The 7,104-nt window shown below is 41.4% G+C and overlaps 2 long non-coding RNA genes across 2 annotated transcripts; one reads left to right on the forward strand and one right to left on the reverse strand.

Annotated features, from left to right (window-relative positions):
* Positions 1 to 2,285: 2,285 nt before the first annotated feature.
* Positions 2,286 to 4,069, forward strand: LOC138960199 (uncharacterized). Its single transcript, XR_011453908.1, has 3 exons — positions 2,286 to 2,551; positions 2,914 to 3,066; positions 3,357 to 4,069. It is a non-coding gene; the product is annotated as an uncharacterized lncRNA (long non-coding RNA).
* Positions 4,070 to 4,353: 284 nt separating this feature from the next.
* Positions 4,354 to 6,862, reverse strand: LOC138960198 (uncharacterized). The gene is made up of 3 exons (XR_011453907.1): positions 6,642 to 6,862; positions 5,881 to 6,151; positions 4,354 to 5,160 (listed from the first exon to the last, which is right to left on the reverse strand). It is a non-coding gene; the product is annotated as an uncharacterized lncRNA (long non-coding RNA).
* Between the last annotated feature and the right edge of the window lie 242 nt (positions 6,863 to 7,104).

Here is a 7,104-nt window from a genome sequence, read left to right on the forward strand (position 1 = left end):
TTTTTAAACCTTCTAGAGTATCATATGTATCAGGTTGTTGTTTATAATGCTTGTATTGTATGATGGATTTGTAACGCGCAACGAGACTGTTATCCGGCGGTGAACATCGCTCTAGAAGAATGTTTTTTTATTATTATTATTAGTAGTAGTAGTATTATTATTATTATTATTATTAATATTATTATTATTATTATTATTATTATTATTATTATTAACATGTCATGATGATTAATGACGTCATATTATTTCTCGCGCGTTCTTTCTTTCTCTGGCGTTCTCTGTCTAGCTGTCTATCTCAGTCTCATTCCTCCCTCACACACACATACATACATACATACATACATACGCAAACACACACGCGCGCGCACGCACGTACACACCCACATGCATATTCTCTCTCTCTCTCTCTCTCTCTCTCTCTCTCTCTCTCTCTCTCTCTCTCTCTCTCTCTCTCTCTCTCTCTCTCTATTTATGATTGTGGCCATAAGGTGGCCCCCTAACTACCCCGAAATGAACGGCGATCGAGCAGACTCGGAAAAGTGTGACTGAGAGCTGAGAACGATCCAGCTAGTCCTTCACGGGGGATAACCGGTCAAAGGCCGAACAGAAGCCGAAGGCCGCTCATGACACGTGTGAAGGCAAGTTTTGTCTGTTTTCTAGGTATTGTTTGATTTATGTCGGGATTTAAGGTAAGCTACTGATTCAGCGATGACTAAATTTGTTTCTCGATGCATAAAAAGTCAGGGAGCGATTGATATTTGCCCGTAAATAGCCTTCAAAGCTGAAAATGTCCGCGATCGAGCACCGGAAATGGCTGTTCGATGGGTTTTGCAAGTAGAAATGTGCTTTATTTCACCAAATCAGCTCGTATTTGGTGTGGGTACGGGATTCTAGAGGACGAAGGAGTCATAAGAGGTGCAAAGAAGTGCTATTTGGGAGTAGAATAAATCTTCCGAGACAGTAGACAAGAGAAGGTCATATTTGAGAGATGCGCGTAGGCCGATTGTCTTTCCGACAAGCGAATGATACAGCAGATTAATCATTCGTTTTGACCAGAAACCTAGTCTCTAGTTTTAATGAATGAGTTTTTTAATTAAAACAATCACGAGAACTCTCTCGCTTAGCCTAATGGCAGTTCGATGGGTTTCGCAAGTAGAAATGTGCTTTATTTCACCAAATCAGCTCGTATTTGACATCGGTTTGGTATATATATATATATATATATATATATATGGGTTTCCATCACAGGGTCGCATGACTGAGACCTGATACCTCACGATGCAGGGGCGGAGCAGTTAAGCCCGAGGGGGGGGGGGGGGGGTTACAACCTGGGGTCCAGGGGTCGGTAGAGGTGGAGTACCGTGGCAACGCCCCGTTGGCCCGGGGTCTGGGGGGCAAAGCCCCCCTGAAGCTGAAGAAGTTTAGCTATCTTATAAACAATTTGTGGCTTATCCTTCATTTTAAACATGATCAACTGGTGTCAGCAGCCATTCATTATTTCTTTTAAAGTTAGTATTAAATAATGGCAATTTATCTTCCATGATATCTGCTCCCGACATCATATAGTATGGTTAGAAGAAAGACATGTCGCATAGGAGTGGCAGTTAAAACTGTACACAAATAATACTGATTAAACAATTAACACTTCACCCGGCTTTGACAGAAACAACAACATTCACAAACATCTTTTTTTTTTACAGCCGGGGGGGGGGGGGGGGGGGTTCCGGAACCCCTGTAACCACCCCCCCTAATCCGCCCCTGCGATGGGAGAAAAATAATAAGTATTCGTTGACCATATTCAGGTTTTTATCGCGAGTTGAAACCACATCCCAACACTGAGATACTATATAAACAGTATTTTGAGTATCCAGGTTTCCCAATTGCTTCGTTTCCGGCCGATTTATGTGGAGCACGTGATGCGCACAAAAAATATTGGCGGTCTAGAAGTGTCGTCTGCGCAGAGATCTGTAGCAAGCGGCGCCCGCGGCTTTCTTGACCGCCAAGGACGACTGCGCACGTCAGGGGCGGACGAGGGGGGGGGGGGCACAGGGGGCACGTGCCCCCCCCCCCCCCCCCCCCGAGAAAAAAAAAAGAAGAAAAAAAAAAGATTTTTCTATGCTGATTCTATGACCATTTCTAAGTTCAAATGGCACCAGATGCTTCTTTGGGCAAAAATTTTTTCCGGGGGAGCATGCCCCCGGACCCCCCTAGCAAATACACCACTAAACAGTTCCGACGTTTACATGGAACAAAGAAGGAAAATCACGTGACCGCACAAACGCCTCTCATTGGCTGCGTCATTTTTTCGAGGAAACAAATCGTCTGCAACACAGCTTTGCGTATGTTCTGCGACTGACGAGTCAGACACTTGTGTTTATTTTGTTGTTTTGTCGATGTAAATTCAGCGATTATCGATTTTAACAATGGCATGTCACTGCCCGATGATTGATTGTGACAACGGAAGCTACCGTCTTCAAAATGGAAAGCTAAACTTTGCAAAATTCACCAGGTTCCACACGAGTCTGTGCTGTTCATGCCAACCACCGTTCAGGTAAGCGCAACACTGTAACAGTTCTTGATCAACTTATTTTATTGCCTGACATTCATGCGATTTATTGTTTTTTTCTGCAAATTCCATAGCATGATTACAAAACCGTTTAGCTAGACCTGCATTTATACAGCTTTGAACGTTACAAAAGCTGCACACCGGCACTGCATGAAATACTTGTTTGAATCTGCCGTGCATGAGATCAAAAAATGTGGCTCACTTTCTGTGTCAGTGTGTTTCCGTTTCTTGTTTTTTTTGTTTTACTTCATGTTGTTAGAGCATGGCTGTGATTAAAAAGCAATACAAAATTGCTTTGTAGAGCCATAAATTGTTAAATCTGATATGCATCTGTCTGTTTTCAACAGCTTGCATCCGCATCCAACACACAAGAAGAACCCAGCACAAGCTTTTTTTTTTCACCTGCAAGGGTTTGTTCTCAACACTTTCTTGATGGCACACCAACTGCAGAGAACTCTTTCACAACACAAAACTTGGGATACCCTGGATTTCAACACAGAGTAAGTTTTTTTTTAAACTGAATAACTTTCTTGTTATATTTTGTGTGTGTACGCAGTAAAGAAGATGGGAAGGTGTTGAATGTATTTGTTCACACATGCTGTTCCTAGTATCACACAGGGGGAGTTCTGTATTGCACTGAAAATGACTACAGTGGGTCCAAATGACCACCTTTATAAGTTGAAGTTGGGGGCATTGAACCCAAACGGACAACATATGTGGAGAACCCTGCATGAAGATGTAATACTACCATAAATACTGACAGAATGAACCCTGTTTGGCAATGTTTCAGACAGCAAGAGTGCTGATAGATATACCCCGACCAGAGCACCGGCTAGGCAGAAGAAAATGGGCAATGCGAGATCTGGAATTCCAGTTTGAGACGTGTCAGGCCCAAGGATCATCAAGGGAGAGGAATGGTGCAGCTAGTTGATTGCCAGAAAAGTGTGACTCTAGCCCTGAACAAGACCCATTCACAACAGAAACATTTCTGGGTGCTCTTGTTTTTGCTTATTTGTTGATAGTTTTTTTTGTATAAGCAGATGCCAACTTAATGCACACCCGTTATGCACAATCTTATTGCAATGATTAAGCTGACTAAGGAGAACAATAGACTGATGTTCAAACTAAAGATTGCAAACATGGCTAAGAAAAAGAACGCAGACAGGAAAAATCCATGGTTATTCAGAAATCTGATTTCTCGCAGAACATATCATATTGCACTGGTATAGCCACGACCAGTCTCTTACAATTAATTCATGGTTTTAGTGTCACCCTTTGCAACAAGAAGATGGCAGGAAAAAGTCAAAAATTCTAAAAAGACAAGAATTTTTAGCGATCAACCAATGAGTATTGACCCTAAACGTTATAGTATAAATGAGATGTTGTTTATGCAACAGAGACGAGGATTAGACCTTCAGGATCTAGCCTATCGGTTTCGCTAATATAGGTAGAATAAAGTACATCTACATGTCACCAGAGTGGCCAAGAGCAACCTTAAACAATTTACTGTTTTGTTTTCATTTGTTTGAATGTTTCTCTCTTCTTCCTGCGCACAGTCTTCTCTCCATAATTTTCATGTCCCCTGTGCATACCATAACATGTTCTGAGGAAAAATGTTTGTTTGGCTCACTTTCTGTGTGTGTCTATTGATGTTTGTATGATGCAATGAGTGTGTCAGAACAAAATCTGAGTTCTCGTACTTTGAAATGGAGAATGAGAGACAAGACAAAGCATTACAGCACAAAGTCAAACATATCAGCACTTGCAAACAAAATGCACACAATACAGTCAGCTCAAAAAACTTTACTTATGTTGATAAACGTTATCACTAGCAGCAGATCAAATCTGATGACTTCATCCACTTGGCAATGAACATATTGGGAAGAAAGATATCTAGTTTTATATATTTATATATATATATACCAAAAACACAAATGTAGTACAGTAAAAGTCATATCTATAATGGTGTACACAGGAGCCTTCCTTTTCAGAACTCCAAACAATAATCTGATAAAAAAAAATCCACTACAGAAAAAGAGGGAGTCTTAAAATGTAGGAAAATTTACATAGGTTTTGACAAGACAAACATTCATATTTTAGATGCGACCCACCCTACTACCTTTCAGGCTGAAAACTTACAGAAATGAAGCAGCTGTTCAACAATGTTGCTCTGCCCATTACATGTGTAACGAGTAGAGCTTAATGCCTGGATCTGGCAAAGCTTTTACATGAGTTGACAAATTGTTGAAATTATTAGAGTCGTCAGGATTGTTTACTTTGTGGAAGGGTTGCTTTCCTTGTTTATCTGTGTGGTTTCATAGTTAAGAGGAAAAAGCTGTTTTGTTAATACCGCTTTCCCTACTTCTACTAGTTCCTCCTCCTAGTCCTAAGTGCATCCTGTTGCTGCCTGTATCAAAACGGGCAATTGGATTACTTTGGGAACAGGAGGTTGTGATGGCTGGCTCTGGGTAACAGGTGGTTGTGATGGCTGACTCTTGCAGACAGGTAGAAGTCTCTTTCTGGTTTTGACAAAGATGCAATCAGGGGCTTCCTCCTCCAAAATGACTTGCAGCCTGTTGCATATGGTCAAAACACTGCCAAAAGGAAGAAAAAAAGAAAATAATCAATATGAGAAAGAGAAAGGAGACAACAACTTTTACTAAAGCATCATTTAGGACAATTTACCAAGTTGTACATAACAAATTGCTCACAAATTTGAGTGCAACTTGCATGAAGAGCATTGCAAAATTAAGACAGTTGCAGGGATGGCCAGATCTCAAAATCTTAACTTGCCAGACAGGTGAGTCATTTCAAGAAAGTCCAGTCCACCAAAAAGAATTGCTTGCCGGGTACAAACCACAGTTGCTATAACTGCATTGTTTATATAACGTTTTGAAACTAGAGTATACAACCAGAAGTGTTGCATTTGACGAGAATTTTCACTAGCCAACCAGGCGAGTTGCCAAGCGGTTTTAACTAGCACAGCGGATTTTTTGTACTCGCCCCTGGCCATTAGTCAGATGATTTGATCATCCCTGAATTTAGAAAGTCGGTTCAGTCATTGCTGATTAACTGTATCACTATTAGTATCACTGCACTTTTCAAAAAGTATATGTATGTGACAGCGACAGGCATAATATTAGTGTGTATTAATACTAGTTTGCTGGTTTTTCAGATTTTGACACATTCCCTGTTCACTGAAACCAAAATGTTGTTAGGCTGCACTGCCATCTTGCAATTCAACTTGAACCATTCTCTTTTTCAAAAGTAAAGTGCAAATATGACTTATTTAAAAAAGTAGAGAGGTTTCCTACCTGTAAGCCTTTCCTCCTTAAAACTCGTTGACGAGGCGATGCATGAGGTCGAGCTCACACTCACAGGCAGCCGGCGATGAAGACGCTTGGCCACAGGAATCGCCCATCTTGCTGCCTTTCAATCCAGTTGTGGTGATGATGAATGGATCAGGATAAAGCACCCCTTTCACATACAACTTCTGCTTGTACTCCCGAAGAAGCACCCTCTCTGCATTTTCTGCTTCACGGTCGACAGGAATCCCATCTCCCAAGTTCCAAAGCAGAAAAAGCTCTAAAACAAAAAGGCCTTGAGATCAAATCACAGTTTTTCGCACCTGTGGAAGGCATTCTTTTCCCCCCTCATCACCATTTTGTATGTAAACGTACAAAATACTCACTGACTCAGCCTGAGGTAAGCTTAGCAGCTATACAAACTGGCAGTGGCAACTTAGTATGCATGTTTGTTGATTCTTATCTTACCCACACGTCAGATTGAAAATGGAAAACTTTTGCATACACTATCGCAACATGTACTGATGTAGCCTATGCATCACGAATCGGAATATAGTTATGCTTCATAATAAGTTAGATTCCGTGGACAGATCAACGGCACTTATTCAAGTTTTTGACTTTAATCAACTGAAAAGTTAAGCGTATCTGAAGAGAGAGCACTTACTAAGTTACTGTTAGTGTTACAACTTACAGGGCGGAAAACCGGTCTTGGGAATGAACAACACATCGCATCATTGCAAAGAGTAAATAACGAAAGAAATAAAACTTACCTAGCTACAAGTTCCTCGTGTGCACCTTCCACACTCGTTTTCCGTACACACGACAAGGTTTTCGATGCTTCAGTGCTCCACAGTCGCACCTTCTGGATGGAAATCTCGCTCAAATCGCACATGTTTCAAGTTGCTGAGAAGCTAGCACGACGCGTTGTTTACTCGAAAAAATGCTACGCATGCGCACTGTCGCAATGGCCGCGGAACTGTTTAGTGGTGTATTCGGGCGCTTCGCGCCCATCACATTCACTTTCGATTCAAAGTGCCCCCCCCCTTACAAAGCAACTGATCCGCCCCTGCACGTTGTGAGACGTCATTCGTTAGACCTCATATCCTGCCGGCTCGTTGCTTTTTCAAGTATTGAAAAGCTCGCTTTCGGTTGCATTTTCAATATATGAAAAACAAAACTCCTGTAAATCTGGTACGACACAGCAAGCCATTTCGTATTCTCTACATCATGTTT

The sequence above is a fragment of the Littorina saxatilis genome, linkage group LG2 (genome assembly GCF_037325665.1).
Source record: "Littorina saxatilis isolate snail1 linkage group LG2, US_GU_Lsax_2.0, whole genome shotgun sequence".
Classification (NCBI taxonomy): Eukaryota; Metazoa; Mollusca; class Gastropoda; order Littorinimorpha; family Littorinidae; genus Littorina; species Littorina saxatilis.